We start from the raw sequence: 20,403 nt of genomic DNA on the forward strand, positions 1-20,403 counted from the left end.
CTATATCACAGTGGAACACAGAATCACATGCCTAAGGCAGTTGAAGATGACTCATGTACAGTCTTCAAGACTTTCACATCCTAGCTTTCAGCCTTCAAGAATTGTCAAGGATGAAACAGATGTACAAGCATTGCTGAATCTAATGGAAAAGAACTAAAGAAATTATTTTGATGGTCAAGATAACACTTTATTAGTATCAATTAGGAAAGTGGCCACAGATGACATTGAGCAAGACTTAATTAGAAAAGGTACAGAGAAGAGCGACATGATAAAAGGGATGGGATGACTTCCTATGAGGAAAGGCTAAAGCAGCTAGTTCTCTTCAGCTTGGAGAAGAGATGGCTCAGGGGTGATATGATAGAGGTCTATAAAATAATGAGTGACGTGGAAAGGGTAGATGTGAATCTCTTGGGACGGTACTTAGGACCTGGGTTGGCCACTGTTAGAAACAGGATACAGGGTTTGATGGACCTTCAGTCTGTCCCAGTATGGCAATTCTTAGGAATTCTTATGAATGAATGCTAAAGAAAGAGATTAGAAAGCTTCTGATGATTTCAGACAAGACAGAATGTCATTCATCCCACCAACCAAAACGTTCTGTGATTGCCTACCTATGTTGAAACTGAAGATTTTCAGCAACCTTCAGAAAACTACAAAGGCAAAGGCAATATCTAAAGAAGTTGTCCTCAGAGCAGATCACAAACATTTTGGCCACATGTTGCTGGCTGTAGAAATCTCAATGTGAAAAAATTATTAAGAGCATTCACAGAGTGGTAAGGGCTTTCTCTGGGGAGAATGGGATGTAGTTGGCTACATGAGGGTAGGAACTGGGGATGGATGACTCCCATGCTGGGTAGTGATGTCTAATGGGAAAGGTATGGACTGAGAAGGGTGCTGAATTGCTTCCTGGGAAATTAGGGCTGAGGAGAAAGGAAGAGATGAGGTAGGGGTGGAAGATAAAAAGACTGGGTACTAATTAGGGGGAGGAGAGAGAACAAGACTAGGTGGTGATAGAGGAGGAGAGAGGGAGAAGAGATAGCAAAACTGGATGATGACGGGGTTGGGGATTTAGAGATAGAACTGGGTAGGGAGTAGGGTTGCTAGTCATATAATTGATAGTACAGTGCAATCGTACATTTGATAAACCAGGTTTGCTAAGCTTTCTTGTCCCATAGACAAAGAATGGGAAAACAGTTACAGTAAAAAAAGACCCTAAAGGAACTGCAGCAGATCTCATCACAGATTTGTCTTCTCCCCACTCCACAACACAAGATAAAGAGAGTGAATGCTTTCAGCTGTTGGTGCCTAGGTTTTTGAGCTGCTCCTAAATCCAGGAAGTCTGTCAGGGTCTGCTTTGAAATATCACTTTAAAGTTCAGAAAGCTGAAACACTTTTGTTAGTACCATCTTCTCAACCATGTATTTATCTCCATGGTTCAAGCTTTTCTGCCTTGGCCTTTATCATCAGCTAGGAGGATTGAAAAGGACGTCATTGGTACCCCTGTTTGCCTCATTCTCTCTTCAAAAGCTGTGAAGACACTTTTGATATTTTTGAGGGAATATGAAGTTGTATCATTTATGCCAGCATGAATGAGCATCCAATTATTATTGTTAGGCTTGATGAATCTCTGCATTCTCTTTGCAACATATCAGATCTTCTTGTCTGGCAAACAGCATAACCTCCCGAGATTACATGTTTGGTTAGCAGATGGTTGCATCCATGCTCCTCATAATGGAGCCACCAATCAACACTAACTTTCTTTTCCTTGATATAGCAGTTACTGATTGTAGCAGTTGGGATGTAGATTTTTTCTGGTTTTGGGTAATTTGTGTCCAGCTGTAATCTTGCAGTCTACTTTCACCTGTTCACTGTGGCCTCAATCATATAGATGTTTCTCACCACCTTCTCTCTCAATTCAATTACCTGGTTCCTGATGGAGTTGATCTAAAGGTATTTTTTGCACTGAACTAGTGCCTCACTGCTGTAGATTTGCTTATCTGTCTGACCAGAGGCAGAATTAGTAAAAATGGTGGTAACATTGGTGACCTGATATTTTTCTGTAATTTTTTGTTATATAGACAGGTAGAAACTAGGATTATATAGTTTATGAGGTGTTTGGGGGGAGAGGGTGTTGAGAAAGAAAAAAAGGAAAATTACATCAATATGTATTTCTTCTGTGAGAAAAACAAGAATTGCGATACTGAGACAGACCGAAGGTCCATCAAGCCCAGTATCCTGTTTCCAACAGCGGCCAACCCAGGTCCCAAGTGCCCAGCTGGATCCCAAATAGCAAAACAGATTTTATGCTGCTTATCCTAGGAATAAGCAGTGGATTTCCCCAAGCCATCTCAATAATGGTCTATGAACTTCTCTTTTAGGAAATTATCCAAACCTTTTTCAAATCCCACTAAGCTAACTGATTTCACCACATTCTCTGGCAATGAATTCCAGAGTTTGATCGCACATAGGGCTCCTTTTTCTAAGCTGCACTAGCAGTTTTAATGTGCTAGACAGTAATGCTAGCATTGAGCTGGCGTTAGTTCTTGGCGTGTAGTGCGAGGTTACAGTGCGCGGCAATGCAGCGTGCGCTAAAAACACTAGCGCACCTTAGTAAAAGGAGCCCATAGTGTAAAAGTTTATTTTAGGAGGCTATATCTTATTAAATCTTATGAGGTTATTCTACGAAGAGATTGCGCTAGATTATACTCCTTAGATCTTAAACACATTTTGTAGTCTGAAGGGAAAAGATAAACTGCAGTATAGCTCACAAATATGTCAGCAAACAAGCAGGAAATCAGATAGAGGTGTTAGATTTCAACTAAAAGAGGCTATGGTGGGGTTTTTTTTTGTTTGTTTGTTTGTTTATTGACAGAAAAAATAATGAGAAAAAAATAATGAAAGCTATGGAATCTATTGCCTTTGTCCAAATGGGCATTTTGATCAAAGATGAGGGACTGATTCATAGTAACATAGTAAATGCTTGTAGATAAAGATCTGCATAGTCCATCCAGCTTGCCCATTCTGGAATTGAAGGATCAACAACTACTAAGAAGTAAAACATAGTAGTAACAGGTAACTCCCTTCTGAGGGGAACAAATGTATTCTTCTACTGACCTAGGTATGGTATCTCAGGAGAGGTTGTGTCTTCTTAGTGTAAACATCTGACACATTACAGAGGGTTTGCTAAGATTCATTAAGATTAATGATTATTATCATCTAGTGCTCTTTATCTGGTAGGTACCCACTGGACATATCAAAATGATTTGTGGCTCTGGGAGAAAAGGGAAAAACATGTATGCAAGTGATGCTCTTAGTTCTCTGTGTTGGGAGCAAAGATTGAAGCATAGAAGTTTGCATCCTAGAGATGAATTCATGGTTGTGTGGATGATTTGCCAAGACCATTTCAGCTTCCTGAAACGGAGATAATATTACAAGAGTTGCTAAGAAGAGATGGCTTCCATATATGAAAAAAAGGGCTGGTATGTCTTCCACAATAGACTGGCCTGTATTGACGAGGGTTTTTAAACTAGGATTGTTGTGCTGGGTGAACAAAGTGCTCAAATAAACCAAACATTAAATACTTATAGAAAAAAAAGAGAAAAAGAACATGTGGACAGCTGTGTATACTAATGCTCATAATATGGTAAGTAAAGTTCTTGATTTAGATCAAGGGTGGGCAACTAAAGTCCTTGAGGACCACAGCTCAATCAGATTTTCAAGATTTCCACAATGAATATGCATGAGATTGATTTTCATTCAATGGAAGCAATACATTCAAACTGATCTCATACATATTCCTTGTGAAATTTTGAAACCTGACTGGGTTGTGGTCCTCAAAGACTGTGGTTGCTTGACTCTGATCTGTACTTCTTCTCTACTTCCAACTCCAGATTCCATTTCTTCTACGTATCTTATGCCTGGAATAGACTTTCTGAGTTAGTACGTGAAACTCTGTCTCTGGCTGTATTCAATCTAGACCAGGGGTCTCAAAGTCCCTCCTTGAGGGCCGCAATCCAGTCGGGTTTTCAGGATTTCCCCAATGAATATGCATGAGATCTGTGTGCATGCACTGCTTTCAATGCATATTCATTAGGGAAATCCTGAAAACCCGACTGGATTGTGGCCCTCGAGGAGGGACTTTGAGATCCCTGGTCTAGACTTAAAGCCCACTTTTTTAGGCTGTTTTTAACCCCTAACTTGTGCTGTCTTGTTAAGTACCCAAGTCTGTTTTAATCATTCCCACCGTAAGAAATTCCCTAATCCCTTATTTGTCCTGTTTGTCTGTTTTGATTAGACTGAGCTCTTTCGAACAGGGACTGTCTACTACTACTCTGCATTTCTAGAGCAGTACTAGATGTACACAGCACTGTACGGGTTATATGCAGAGACTATCTCTGTTCCTAATAGGCTCACACCTGGGGCAATGGAGGGTTAAGTGACTTAACAAGAGTCACAAGGAGCTGCAGTGTTTAATGTGCAGCATTGCGTACATCTAGCAGTACTATAGAAAATGATTAGTAATAATAGTAGTAGTAGTAGAGATTTGAGAGAGAGAACAAATTATGTATTGTTTCATCTTTGTTTGAAAACATGGCATTTTTTTTTTTTTTTTTTTAACAAAGTATTTGATTGTGTAATGAAGTTTTATTAAGGGTGAAAGCTGTGTAGGACAGATCTATTTTTTAAAAGTGCATGTTAGATATCCATTTTGTTGAGAATGTTTTGAAATATTCTGCCCTGAACTGATGTTTGGGCAGAATTGGCCAGATTCTGCAATTGCACCTAAAGTTAGGCACCTATCACATATCAATCACCCTTAGGTACCCATTACAGAATCGTTCTTAGTGGCACCTAAATTAAAACTTAGGTTTCTGTAATATAGACCAGGGTTTAAAGGCCTACATTATAGGCACCTAAGTCCTTTAGAGAATTGTGGCTAGTGGTGCCTAAGTCTTTCTCCATCCCTAAACATGCCTACTTCCTGTTAGGCGCCTATCTTTTTTAGAATCACGCGTAAGTCTGGAAATAATTGTCATACACTGGAGCAACCGTGAGCTTGAGATGCTTGAATTTTTATTTTAAAACTAGTATTGAAGTGACACAATTTGTTTAGTGGGGTATTTTTTTTTCCTCTTAGCAAGAGGAAGTCCTAATCACCAAACAACTGGGCCATTCCATGTCAAGTAATCCAGAGCTCCCCACTCAATTATCTCAAAACTTGATGAAATTTTACAGGAGATATGTTGGAACCTCTAATTTAGATAGCCAAAGTTTTGGAACATGATCTCAACTAGGTTCAGAATTAGGGGCCGCTTTTTTGGGACACTTTTATTTATCTACAGAAGATGTCAAGTGGGGACCTTCCTTGAAATTGGACCAGTTGACATTGAATTACCCAACTGCACCACCTTGTTTTGGACATTATGCGTACTCTGTTATGGAGGAAGCAAAAGTCTGTGGCTGCTGGCCAAGAGCTGTTGTGGAAATGATTGGACTTCAAAAGAGTGGCAGACATAGGGGGATGGGGAAATTTCTGGTCAGTTATAAATGAAGACTCATGGTGCAGCAGCTCAGTAGAGAGTGGTTCAGTTTGAACTTGAAGCTGAAAAGAGCAGGAAGAACTTATCAACTTTTTTCATCCATCCTAAAAAAAATAATTTAAAATATGATATTTGTATGTACTAATATGCTAAATGTACAAATGTCAACTTCCAGTATGGTTTTATTTGTAGTAGGAAAAAAGAATTGGGGAAAGCCTTGTATAATTTCACAGTGTAAAACTTATCTGTGAGACTTTGCATTCATAGTGGATACCTTCAGTTGTTTATAGCTTAAAAGAAATTGCATATTAGAAGTTTAACAACTCCAGTGGGTAATGTTGGTATGAGATAATGCATCCTAATGTTTCTTATAATAACAATATGCTTGCTCAGTTTTATGTCTTTGGGTAAATTAATCAGTTTCTTGATTTCAAGTTTTTGTAACTTCCAACTAACCTTTGTGATTATTAATATGACTTCACAATTTCATGGCAGTAAAATTTGAACTGCAAGTTATTAATGTGCCAGTTTAGATCTCCTGTTTGTAAACTTCTTTCAAATTCATTCTTCTAAACAATGAATATTTTCCTTTTTTTAAGCAGTAGAATACTGTACTTACCCTTTATTGTTGGTTAAAACCATTATTTTACTGAGAACCATTAGCTATTTAAAACTGGGTACATAAATTAAAGAGGAGCTAAATGGATTCGTGATTGTTGCCATTAGTAGCATTTTAGATTATACAGGCAATTATTGTGTTCATTATCTGAGAACAGCCCCTTTGCAAAACTATTGTGGTTCTCCTAGACATTATGCACAAATTTTCCCTTGGAGATTAAAATTTCCAGTGGCGTATTTAATTTCATTATCACAGTTGTTTGAAAGAGAACAAATATTATGACAAGTAGAAGAAAATTTGCTTTAGAAACATTGGGAAATTACAGTAAATGTTAAAAATTACCATGTAGTACTTAACATACCTTTTTTTTCTTCTTTTACATGCCGTAATTACTCATTCTGATTGTGAGTATTCTATGAGAAAAGAGCAAGGTTTTATAACTTAACAGGATTGATTCTTATTGAGGTGGTGTGCAGGAGTTTATAAAAGAAAGAGCACTATGTTAGTTCAGTTACATTAATGTACTTACAACAGTTGCAGTTACAGTCTTTACTGTATTTGTTGAAATGTGCTTTTACTTTAGCTGTATACTGTAGAATATAAGCTGTAAATGGTTACTTTGAATGTTAGTTATCTTATTCCATACTGCCCCAAATAATAAATTATTTTTCTTTCAATTCAGATTTGATTCATTTTGTACAATATTTGAGAAGTTCTATAGAAATCAATGGTACGAGTTGTCTAAAAGTATTTGCTTAATGGAATGTACAAATATTTCCCTACTATAGTTTGAAAAATATAGTCTACCTAATAGAATATGAAATAGAGGGGTTTTTTTTACCTCCATTATTTTAATATTTTTCAAACATTTTACTTGGTTTCAAACTCAGTCACTTATCAAGCAAATGACTACATCCGTCTTCATCACTTGCATTGAATGCATTGAATTATCCACATGTGAATGTGCAGTGGACTACATGTAATGTTTCTATTTTTTAAGTGGCACTTTTTAAAGGGAAACTTTGTATTCATTTCTGTGACTGTTTTTATCTTGGTCTTTACAATCTTCCACTGCTATGATGCAGGAAAAAGTGTGAGGTAGTGGGTTATGCATATTGCAAGACAGTGATTCTTTATTTTATTACAAAAAAAAAGACCAACTCTAGAATGCCAGATTAAATCATTCTTTTCACTTTTTAATGGGATTTGGATGAATAGAGTAAAATATGCACTTTGCATTCATTGATAGCATCTTTAGGTTGAGGTAATTGAGTCTTTTTTTCCCTGACTGAATGAATAATGACTTCATCTGATCCGCAGCGAGGCCTGAAACTTAGACTGCCTTTGTCAGTGCAAAAAGATCTGGTCTTTGAAACATGCTCTACTTCCCTGGCTTAATTTTTCTTCATTTTAATCCAAAAACCTATTTTTCTCGATAATTCAAGCATAAACTATGTTGTAGTTGGACCAGTAGAAATTGCAAGATATTTGCCCATGTTGTGCTGCTTTTTAAATGCAACTGACAAATCAGCTGCTGTGGTCTTCAACCTCTTAGTTCTCAAGGGAAGGAGCAACTCATACACAAGCAATTCTATTGGAATTTTTCAGAACTATTTGAATATAGTTCCCTTTCAAGTTATTCTTTATCTAGGGAAATGTTATGTTTTCCTGATTTGCAGGCAAAGGCTAAAGATAATAGGGTTTCTGTGACAGGGCTTTGAGAAGTTCTAGTTGGCATAGCTTTCCCACACATTTTACTGGTTGTTGTGTAGAATCTAACAAAAGCAAATTTTTTTTTAAATGTAAAAAGCTTATTGCATCAGAACAGTGATCTGAGGGAAAGAAAACATATGAACATTTGTTTAATATTTATTATCTTTATGCTTAGGGTTTTATTTATTCATTCATTCATTAAATTTTCTATACCATTCTCCCAGGGGAGCTCAGAATGGTTTTATATGAATTTATTCAGGTACTCAAGCAAAGTATTTATTTCACAATTTTTTATCGTTCCTGTAATAATCTCTTTATAACTTAATCCGATACTCTTAATTGTTGCATCACAGTCAATTTTTAATTAACAATTGACATATCAAGCAAAGGGAGTGTGAATTGAAAGAAGAAATTTGAGGAACATGAGTTAAATTACCCTGTTCTAATCCACATATTCTGATGAAATATAAAAATATGTGAACAGTTTACAAACATACATCAAAAGTGAGGATAATTTTATAATAGGGCACTTAGGCTAACAAGGCATATAAGTAAAAGTTTTGTGCCTTTTTTTCTGCGATATGCCTTTTTAAAATTTTATATAATTCTATGCTCTGAAAAGGATCACTCAGTCAGGGTGCTGAATGTCACGGTGCCTGTTACTATTATGATGGTCAAAAGGAAATCAAAGACCCAGGTTTTCGCTTCAGAATCTGGGCCGCAACAACAATTACCTGGCCCAATGGATGCATTCATTCCACAGGGACCCAAAGGAGAGCTGGACAAGACCTCGGCACAAAGTGGAAGTGTTTCAGAGACTCCTCACACATCTTTCGAGGAGACCAGCTTATCGCCAGAAGAGCATAGAACACTGGCTCAGCCACTCCCCGATCAGTGCTGAAGGACACAGAGAGTGAGGGAAGCTTAGCAGCTGCCTCCGAGAGCTGCGAAGAAGAACAGGAGGAAGGACTAGCAGTGAGGAAGGTATCGACTGCTTTATTACCATCATTGTTGCCGCAGGGAGCCTTGGAATTGGTGGAAAGGTTGCATAAGTCACCGTCAGTAAATTTACCTTCAGTACTGTGCAGCTGAAAGATATTGAATTGAAATATTTTGTAACTCCATTGGTAAAACCACCAATTGTTGACTTAAATTTTATTTGGAAGCTATTTCTAACCTACAAGTGTCTGTGGGAACTCAAATGCAAAAGTTAACAACTAACTGCTCTGGGGTACTATCTGAGACATTATCTTTACAACAGAGAGTGGGCAAATTGGAAAATAAAGTATTGGATCAGGAAAAAAATCTTGAAATTTTGGGAGCACAAAATCAGCTCCTAATAAAAGAAAATGGGAATATTAATTTCAAGATGGAAGTCTTAGAAAATACAACGAGAAGACAGAACTTAAGACTGATTAATTTTCCTAAATTACCTACTGTTTTCATGCTAGATATCAGCCACCGGGGATCGCCGAAAGCCTCCTGCCAGTGCAGGTTTCTTATCTGGCTGCCTCTGCCCAACTTTAACTGGGTGTTGTGAGCCAGCTCTGTCCCCCCCCCCCCCCCCAGGTCACCGAAACCACGCGGATCTCAACTAGAGAAGGGCTACTGGCCGGTTCTCAACCATCCTCAGTTCCAGCTCTCCCACAGCTCTCCTCTTTTGCTCCTGCATTGAACCTTTCAGTCACTCTCCAGCCGCTAACCAATAACATGTCACCCCCCACTACCAAACTCCTATGCACCCTATTACTTCTCTCCCTACTCTCAACAAACAGGAGAACAGCAGGCCACCACTTTTCGCCAATACCAATAGTGACAACAACATACAGGCAGACACAATCACCCAAAAAACTTCACCAGACAAGAAACCTGATAGAATGCACAACAGCTTCACAAGAAAGCATCCCATCCACATGGGGACGAAAACCAACCCCCAACACAAAGAAGTCTGGTCACAAACTCCCCCCATACACCCAAGAACCTCCTTCACCCACAGATTAGCCCCAACTACCACAAACATCGTTTCTCAATCCCCTGTATGTACATGAACATAAGATCAATCAGCCCAAAGGCAGACCTAATAAAAGACTGGATAGTTAACGAACAGTTAGGCTGCCTTTTCCTATCCGAAACCTGGCTATCCTCCTACTTGGACCCAAGCATTACAGAATTTTGCCCCAAGGGATACAAACTTGAATTAGTCTGCCGAGAAAAAAAGCGAGGGGGCGGTCTGGCCATCCTAGTAAAAAACAACCTTACCATCACTGTCCTAGACAAACACTCCACCCTACAATCAGACCTGCTTGCCGTCCAACTTTCCAGTAACTCACTCAAAGATACCCTTAACCTGCATCCTCTGCTATATAGCTCCAGGAAAATGGGAACATCACAAACACACGATTTTGAAGATTTCTCTTCCGGAATTCATTAACCTCAACACACAACCTGCTCCTCGGAGACATAAATCTCCACCTAGAAGACACCTCCTCCAAACAAGCTGCTGGCATAATCTCATACCTCAATGCACTCTCCTACCAAATTCTGTATCCTCAACCCACTCATGAAAAAGGCCACCAACTTGATATTGCAGCTTACATGTCCCAACACCCCCACGCACCAAAAATTCATATCTCCAATGGGGCCTGGCACCCCTCCCTCTGGTCAGACCACTTCAAATTCACCTTCAACATCAACTGGACTCAAAGCACAAACAAGCACAAAACCCACGAAACCTCCTTCAAAACCCGACCAAAAATCGACCCTTCTACATTCTGGACCACAGTAGACCCCTCAATCGCCTCCATAGACCACAATGTATTCATTCACCAGTGGCGCTCCCTGAGCGAAACAACCTTGAACGGACTAGCCCCGGAAAAGACAAAACACAAACTCTGCAGATCTTCAGACAAATGGTACGACACAGAACTTCTTCAACTAAAAAGACACTGCAGACAACTCGAAAGAGCATGGCAAAAAAAGAACCAAGAACCAACCAAAGTAGCTTGGAGAAACCTAATAAAACAATACAAGATCAAACTTAAGGAAAAACGATGAGCTTATTACTCCAAACTAATAGGCACAGAATCCTTAGACACAAAGAAACTCTTCCAATTTGTGAAGAACCTCACCGACACTCAACCATTCCTAACCACTCAAGGAATCCACCCTCCAACGGCCACCCAACTAGCGGACCATTTCAAGAACAAGATCGCCAATATTAGAGCCTCCTTCAACAACTCACCAACCCTCCTAGACGAGATCATAATAAACCCTACAACAGATGAAGCCACTGCAGCTGACAGGCACTGGTCCAACTTTACAAAGGTGCAATGGTTGGACATGAACCTACTCTACAGAAAATACAGTCGAGCGTCATGCGACCTGAACAATTGCCCCTCATATTTACTGACAAATGCATCCCCCAAATTTAGAGCTTGTCTCTTGCAATGGATCCAAACAACTTTCACGGAAGGCCAATTCCCACAAGACCTAGGGGAAATCATAATCACCCCAATACTGAAAGATCCCAAAGGACCAATAGACACCCCCTCCAACTACCGACCCATCGCCTCAATTCCATTATATGTTAAACTAATAGAAGGTCTGGTTGCCAAATACCTCACCAACTACCTTGAAGACAACAACCTACTCCACCCAACTCAATCGGGGTTCAGATCGAACCACAGCACTGAGACACTGCTAGTTTCCCTTCTAGATATAACCAGACAGCATCTTAGCAAAGGAAGAAGGATGCTGATAATTCAACTCGACCTCTCTGCCGCATTTGACCGGTCGACCACACTATACTTCTTCAGATATTAGAAGCAATAGGGATCTCAGGCGAAGTATACAACTGGTTTCAAGGATTCCTTAAAACAAGAACATACAGAATAAAAACAAAGGATCTTATATCGGAGCCTTGGACCAATCCCTGCGGAGTACCCCAAGGTTCCCCACTGTCACCCATGCTCTTCAATCTTTACATTTCCTCCCTCGGTACCCTGTTAGACAAACTCAAAGTAACTTCATTCAGCTATGCAGACAATATCACCATACTCCTCCCCTTTGACACACAAGACCCCACCAAATCAGGCATCCTGGATAAAACTCTAGAAGCAGTGGAAAAATGGATGACAGAACACAAACTGAAGCTCAACCCAGATAAAACTAAATTTCTACTGCTTGAAAAGGACAAAACCCCTTCTATAACTGAGCTAGAAATAAAAACCACCAAATATCCCTTACAACCCACTCTCAAACTCCTTGGAGTAACAGTAGACAGAGGTTGCACTCTTCAGGTGCAAATCAACAAAATCACACAAAAAGCATTCTTCACCATGCGCAACCTTCGCAAAATCAGAAAATTCTTTGAAAAAGAACAATTCAGACTCATAGTCCAATACCTAGGCCTAAGTCTATTGGATTATTGCAATATCCTCTACCTTTCTTGTCCCACCTACCTAATAAAACAACTACAGACCGTGCAGAACACTGCCCTCAGAATGATCTATTCCCTTGGAAAATTTGACCACATCACCAACGCCTTCCTAGACTCACACTGGCTTCCAATACAAGCCCGCATCCAATTCAAACTATACTGCATGTTATTCAAAACATTAAACAGAACGGCACCCACCCACCTAAACAACCGTCTAAACAGGAACCTCTCAACCAGACAGAGGAGAACCCAATCCCCTTTCTCCTACCCCCCTTTTAAAGGAACTAAATGCAAAAAGATGTATGACAACTTACTAGCAACACATGCAGCTAAATTGGATCCCACCATCACCAACCTACTGACAGCTTCAACTGACCTCAAGGCTTTCCGCAAAAAAATCAAGACCCTACTATTCAAGAAATTCACCCAAACGTCCTAATCCCTCCCTTTTCCCCTCTCACCCCCTCTTAGAATCCTCTCATCAAAATTGCTTTAGACCTTACGCCTTCAATTGTATTCCTTTTACTGAAAAAGTCCAGCTATCTTTTTTGTTGTACTAGGTCCAACTTCTTTAATTGTATTTCTCTTCCTGGAAATGTCCAACTATCTTTCTGATGTAATCTGCTTAGAACTGCAAGGTACAGGCGGAATATAAGCCAGTAATGTAATGTAATGTAAACGATATCTTATGGAGGTTCTGAAAGTCCCACAAAATTATTTTCCACCCATATTAAAAATTTACTATATAGCCTTGGGAAAGAAGAAAACTCCGTAAGAATAGCAAGAACCACAAGTAGACTTATTGGATTTGACAAATATATCGTGTTTCCCCAAAAATAAGACACTGTCTTATATTAATTTTTGGCAACACATTATTTCAGCTCATAACAACCTGCTTGTCTGCTTCCCCCCACCCCACCTCTCAGCTGGTGGGGCTTGGGGATCCCCTCTAGCCATTGCAAAAGTACCACATTTTTAGGTGATCCAGGACCAATTTGTTACTCCAGCCTTCAACCCAGTGTCTTTATTTCTTTCATATATACCCCATGCCTTCACCCAGTCTCTCTCTCAGATCCCCCTCCAGTCACCATGTTTCACTGTCTTATATCTCCTTCCAGTGTTTTCTTTTTGTGTGCATCTCTCTCACTCACACATCTCCACTCCAATCAGCCTGTCAGTCTCTTATATCACTCTAAAGTCGTCACTGTCTCACACACACATCTCCCCCTCCCTCCAGTCACCCTGTCTCATTCTCGTATCCTCTTCCAGTTTCTACCACCTACACTCCTCACCTTGCAAATAGCGTGTTTACTACCTCCCAGTTGCTGATATTCTGCTCCCTGTTAACTTGAGTAGCACGGTGCAAGAAGTTCGGGCAGGTTTCGCAGTTTAGAATCTTGTGAGACTTAGAAGCTGCGAGACTTGCCAAACTTCCTACACTGAGAGGCTTAAACGTTCTGACAGGATGGGAGGGAGAGATGGAAGGGTCAGTGATGGTGCGGCGGGAGGGGAAGAGGAAGGGGGAGGGAGGAAACACTTCTACTAGGGCTTATTTTGGGGGAAGGGCTTATATTAAGACTGAGGAGTAGTGGCTCGTGGCCAGCAGGGGGGTGATGGTTATGGGACGGTAATGGAATGGATGTCAGGACATGATAAGTGCAGTATTTTTGTGGAGTTTTTCTAGTTTTTCTACAAAAGCGCCTGTTTTTCGTATGATTCTGGGTAATTCTAGTTAGATATAAATACATGTGTTAGTTAGGGCCATGCCCAAATAGAAGCATACGAAAAACGGGTGAATAAAAATCTGAATAATATGTTACTAAAGCCAGAAAAACACACTATAGATTAATATAAGGGAAAGAAAGGTGTTCTTTTATGTACGTTACTGTTGTGCCAGATCATGGGGGAAACCAGAGGACGGAATCCATTTTGTGTTTCCAGGTCTTTGTTCCCAGCAGCATGGGGTTAATTAATACCACATGTGCTTGCTTTCGACTGGTAAAGAAAGATAACGTATCCCAAACTGAATTAAATATAGTTTTGAATGAATGAATATATGGAAGGAAAGCTTGGCCAAGCAAAGAGTGAATGAACAAATATGATTGGAGTGAAGTGTATGACTGTGTTGTTTTGAAAAAACATTTATATATCTTTGCAACCTAAAGAAATCCTAAAGCAACATCTGGGAGTAATTAATTCAGAGACTCCTGCTCTTTGTGTGTGAGACACCTACCCCTCCTCCTCCAGACTAAGGTTTCTGTGTAAGGCTATGTAATTTGAACCTGTCAATTTAGGGAGAGTTTGACATTGTGTGTGGATAAAATTTAGCTGACAAGCAAGCTGAGAACTTCTCAGCACCCTGTTAATAATTGTAGATTCTCTTGAATATGTTATAATGTTAATTCAGAAATCAAAAATAATTTTCTAAAACTTTGTCAAACTTTTAAACATGGAGGAATTTTTCCTTTGTCCAATTTTTAAGACCACCTCTTTTGTGAATTGTTATTGGTTGTTATACTGATGATGTCACAATAAGCCAAAAGTATATAACAGAATGACCGGAGCTATTAAGACGAGCTCGTTATGAGAAGGCACGCATTTGGCAACTATAACGATCTCCCATTAGCGCAACTGTTAAGCAATTATGCTTGATTCTTTTGATCTCATAATGGAAAAATAGAAACAAAAATTCAATAAATCTTAATTATAATTTTGAAAACCTTGCGCTGGTGTCATTTTGCATGTGTTATTATTTTCAAACCTAAGCTTTCAAGAGGCGTCGATGTCCCTTGCTCAAGACCTACCCCGAAAATCATGGTAGGGCTTAGTTTCAGAGTAGGTCTTATTTTCGGGGGGAAACGGTACTAGAAACATCAGAGTCAAAAAAGAACAGGCCCAAGAACAGAACCTTGAGGCACACTACTAGTAAAATCCCTTTCCTCAGAGCAATCTCTATTAACCACTACCCTCTGTCATCTTCCACTTAACCAGTTCCTGACCGAGCCCATCACTTTGGGGCCCATCCCAAGAACACTCAGTTTATTTATTAGATGTTTTTGTGGTACACCTTAAAAGGTTTTGCTAAAATCTAAATATAAATACACCACATCTAGTGCACTCCCTCTACCCAATTCTCTGGTCACCCAGTCAAAGAAATTGATCAGATTTGTCTGACAAGACCTACCTCTAGTGAATCCATGTTGCCTCCAGTCCTGCTTGCCTTATTTCACGCACCTACCAAGTCCGCTTTAATCACGATCTCTCAAACACTTGGAGCAATCCATCTGGCGTGCCACAAGGATCACCACTATCCCCTCTGCTCTTCAATGTCTACATGTTGTCACAATCCTAGCCCTAAAGCTCGGCTTGTGCCAGACGTGCCCTTAGCTAGTCCTGGCCCAGCCATACAAAGAGCCAACCACGGGGATAGGGTTGTGACCAGGAATAGGGAAAAACCTACATTTCCCTTTAATTCTGAGATAGCTGATCTCCAGGGAGCAGAAGACTTTGGAGATAACAGCCTGGAACAGCCTCTGAGGAACTCTACTCCCACTGCTAACTCCCAGCTGCAGGAGATAATTAAAAATCCTAAGAGAGCTAGGCAGAAGGTGCAGGTGGGCCCTCCCCCTCAGAGAACAGGGCGTGTTCGCCTCAACGTATTAGAGGCTGCTCTGAGGAGGAGACAAGCAGTTTACCCTGGGTTAGCCCAGGAAGGGGTCTCACAAGACTGTTCTCCTGAGTCTCAGGACATAGAAATGGTGGAGACAGCTACTGACCCTGTTGCCAGCCAGCCAGCACTACCAGAACGAATGGACTGCCTTGAGCCTACCAGCTTGCCTGAAGATATTCCTATGGAGGAGAGTTAAGTGGCAGGTCTGAGTAGTTTGTTATATGCCTAAGTGTGATTCCATTGTTGTTTGCTGCTCAGTGAATGTGTTTCCCTGGGAGAGAAGTGAGAATTGTGCTGCACTGCTGGGTTAATGCAGGAAGAAAAAAAAAAACCACGTTTTTTTTTATTTTCTCTTGAACTTAATGGTTCTGCTCTAGTTAAGTTCACATTTTTGAGTTCTTACAAAGTGTGGGACTGTGAGGGAGTAGTAATTGGGGAGAAGCCACTTGACATCCTGGTTGGGATTGTGGGGCCATTTGTGGCATTCTGTGTATCAGAAAATATATGGTGGTTTCAGCTACTCTCCTCCCCCACCAACTCCTGTTAAGTTGGTTGGGGCCAAGCCTGCCTTATTCTGGGGCTTGGACACAGCATTGCATGAAAGGGATACTAGCATTATGAAGTGACTGCCTGGTGCTGAGGGCAGCGATATTCAGAACTGTTTGTTTTACCTACCTGGATTACCTGCAGGAAGGTGAAAGCTTAGACAGGAGTTTTTTTGTCAGCTCTATTTTTGTTTTGGACTTATTTATTTTGTTGCTTGGAGAAAAGACTGATCTGAAGTCTCCCCTCCAGTGTATCACCACAATAAAGTGAGACTTAATGAACTTTAAATTGACTCTTTTGGAATCTTTATCCATATTGATATTGAACAGTGACCAGCAGGACTTCCTTCCTTTATGGGAAGCACGCCGGAGTAGCGCTGTCGTGAGCGTCGACCGGAGTCACACTGATTTATGGGCACCGGCCACGCTACAATGTCCTCATTGGGTGCACAACTGTCCCAACTAGGGATAAAACTATTTAGCTATGCTGACGACTTTACAATAATTATCCCATTCACCAACTCTGTCTCAGAAGTCACCCCCAAAACAACAGAAGTACTAAATCGGATGGAGCAATGGATGACTGAATTCAGACTAAAACTAAACCCAGAGAAAACAAAATTTTTCATAGCATCGCCATACCCACTTGACACTAAAGCACCAATGTGCATCAATAACCTTATATATCCCATTCAACCCACTATGAAGATATTGGGAGTAACACTGGACCAGAACCTGACCATGAAAAACCAGGTAGACTCATTGATCAGAAAACTCTTTCACACCCTTTGGAAGCTTCGGTCCATCAGAGCTTACTTCGATGGCTCATCATTCCGTATTCTGGTACAATCCCTTATACTGAGTCAACTAGATTATTGTAACATCGTCTACTTGGCACTCCCCCAGAAGTATACGCGACGATTGCAACTAGTTCAAAATGCAGCGATCAGACTACTTTGTGGACTGAAAAAGTTCGATCACGTGACACCTTCCTATCGGCTTTTACACTGGCTGCCGCTGGAGGCACGTGTGAAATTCAAGTTTGGTTGTTTCTCCTTCAAGGTACTCTATGGCCTAGCCCCTAAATACATAACAGACCTTTTCTCCTTCACAACCAACAGACACAAACGAAGCTCACATCTGAACTTTGTCTCTCCACCGGTCAGAGGTTGTAAATTTAAAAGTCATTACCAACATCTTCTCGCACATCAAGCAGCATTATGGGGTAAAGACCTCGAACAATTGCTTGTGCCCACTACCTATGTGGAATTCAGGAAACGCCTAAAAACACATCTGTTCCTGAAATACTTAGGAAATCAACCTATACAATCTCAATCCTCAACAAATGATCGCTAGAACTATCAATAATTAATTCTGTACTTTGTTTATTCCATTTAATCTGTAACATTTCTAAAAATTGTAAACCGCATAGAACTTCACGGTCCTATGGTATATAAACTGTTATTATTATTATTGTAATCCACAAGATTTCAGAAACGTTACCATTCTCTGTTTTAAAAATTAATTTGCTTACTATAAAAGTCAGACTTACCAGCCTGTAATTTCCTACTTCTTCTTTCCGCTTTTGTGTAGAGGGACCACATCTGCCCTTCTCCAGTCCTCCAGTACCTAGAGAAGCATTGAAAGGTTAGTCAGCGGAACCACCAGAACTTCCCTAAGTTCTTTCAGCACCCTCGGATATACATCTTACGGTTCCATCGCTTTATCTACCTTTAATTTAGCTAGCTCCTCATGAACACAACCCTCTGAAAATCAATCAGGGTCTATTTCTGCAGTCCCGCTCCCGAATCTTCAGCCATGATTGCAGAACAGAAATATTTGTTAAGTAATTCAGCCTTTTCTTTATCAGCTTCTACATATTCCTCCCTTTCACTTTTGAGTATCACAGTGCCATTTAACCCTTTCCTCTGTTTTTTGTCCGATAACCAATTCCTAATCCACAACTGAATACTGTCTCCTATTCCATGACTTTAATTTTCTCAGGAGCCTCTCATGAGGAACTTTGTCAAAAGCTTTCTGAAATTTTAGATGCACTACATTAACCAGCTTACTTTTATCCACATGTTTATTCACACCTACAAATAAGTCAAGCAAATTGATGAGGTAAGACCTCCCTTGGCTGTACCCATGCTGACTTTGTCCCATTAAATCATATTTGTCTATGTGCTCCAAAATTTTATTTTTTTAATTGTTTCCACTATTTTGCCCAGCACTGAAGTCAGGCTTACCGGTCTGTAATTCCCCAGATCTCCCTTGGAACCCTTTTTAAAAATCACCATAACATTGACCACCCTCCAATCTTGTGACCAGTCAGACTCCGTGCCTGCCTTGATTCCTGTGGTTTACCTATTCACCAGGGGAGCAAGAGAGAAGCAGGATCTGAAAGCAAGCCAAGGTCCTGTTATCTAGGACACCACCGGGGGAGCCAAAGAGAGGAGCAGATCCCTGCTGACTCAGGTAGATCAGGGCGTGGCCCTCCCCTTGAAAGGCCAGCAGTCCTCAACAAACTGTTAGGCAGGATAGGGAGGAAGCTCTCTCCCACGAGGACCTGCCTGGCTCAAGCTATGTGCCCATGAAGGTGGAGGAAGCTAGAACCCCTCCAGAATTATCAATAGCTGATGAAGAAACTCCCATGGAATTACAAAGAGAGCTGCTTGCTGAGGAGCTGTGTGCGATTCCAGAACCGATGGATGTGGGGGTGGTGATCAAGACTGAGCAAAGACTGTGAGTGTTTGTTCCTATTTTTTGTGGCTGGATTCTTTTTCCTGCTCTCAGTCATTTTGCAAGGACTTTCTGAACTGTGCAGTTGTGAGTAAAGCTAACAGTGAGTGGGGGGAGAAGTTTGCTTACACCCGGGAGGGAGTTTTTGAAAGCTGTTTCTGTGCTTTTGGAAAGGCAAACTTATAGCACTCCTCTTTACCCAGCCCTGATATATTTTAGGCTGAAGGCTCTATGTTTTGGTATTTGCGCTAAGGAGGTTGGAGTGAAAAAGCATATTCTACGGACATGGTTTTGAATACTGTGGACTGCATTTACCTGAGCTCTGCTGTGGGGCAAACTTGGGGAAAAAGAAGTTTGGGATATAAGCAACCCTGTGAAAGAATATATCACAGGCAGGACTGGTTTATTGAAAGAGAAATTCTGAATGCTGTCAGGGTTTTTCTCTCTGCCTTCTTTTTCTTTGTTTGTTTTGTTTGAACATTTATTCGCTACCTTGAACTTTGAGACATTTTGATTCTTTGAGCCATTCTGACTTTATTTTGCAAAATAAATTTTCTTTGTTACCATTCAAACAACTGAGTTGGTGTTTTGATTGAGTTCCTTACAAATCCTGCAGGGTGACTCCAGTCTGGGTCACACACTAGTGCACTTTTTGTTGGTAGCCACTGGAGGCACTGCGGAGTTCGGTCCTAGGGCTCCAGTGCTGGCTACAATTTTCAAGTACTAAAGATGATTTTAGCAACAGGTTACAGATCACTAACAACGGATCAGCAATTTCAATTTTTAGTTCTTTCAGTACCCTGGGATGTATACATTCCAGTCTATGCGATTTATCATTCTTTAACTTGTTGATTTGGCTTAGCACATCTTTCGAGTTCACCAAGATTTCTTTCAATTCTAATGATCATTGCAGCAATTCATTTTAAGCTCATGATATACAACGTTAGGGCCTGATTCTATAACCTAGGTCATAGAATTGCCCTGTTTGTGTTAATGGAATTAAACCTTACTGAATCAAGCTCTTAGGCCCATATTCTATAAATGGCTAAGTGAAAAGTGCCTTTTAAACAAAGTTTTAAACTGATTTTCAAAGCGCCTACCAACACCTAAAAAACTGGCACCTGCAGAGTCACGAA

At 40.4% G+C, this 20,403-nt stretch overlaps 1 protein-coding gene across 7 annotated transcripts in view; it reads left to right on the forward strand.

Annotated features, from left to right (window-relative positions):
• The window catches only part of ATP9B (ATPase phospholipid transporting 9B (putative)), a 668,517-nt gene that overhangs the window by 390,433 nt on the left and 257,681 nt on the right, over nucleotides 1-20,403 (forward strand). The gene's annotated exons all lie outside the window — the stretch shown is intronic.

This window comes from Geotrypetes seraphini, chromosome 2, assembly GCF_902459505.1.
Source record: "Geotrypetes seraphini chromosome 2, aGeoSer1.1, whole genome shotgun sequence".
In the NCBI taxonomy this organism is placed as follows: domain Eukaryota; kingdom Metazoa; phylum Chordata; class Amphibia; order Gymnophiona; family Dermophiidae; genus Geotrypetes; species Geotrypetes seraphini.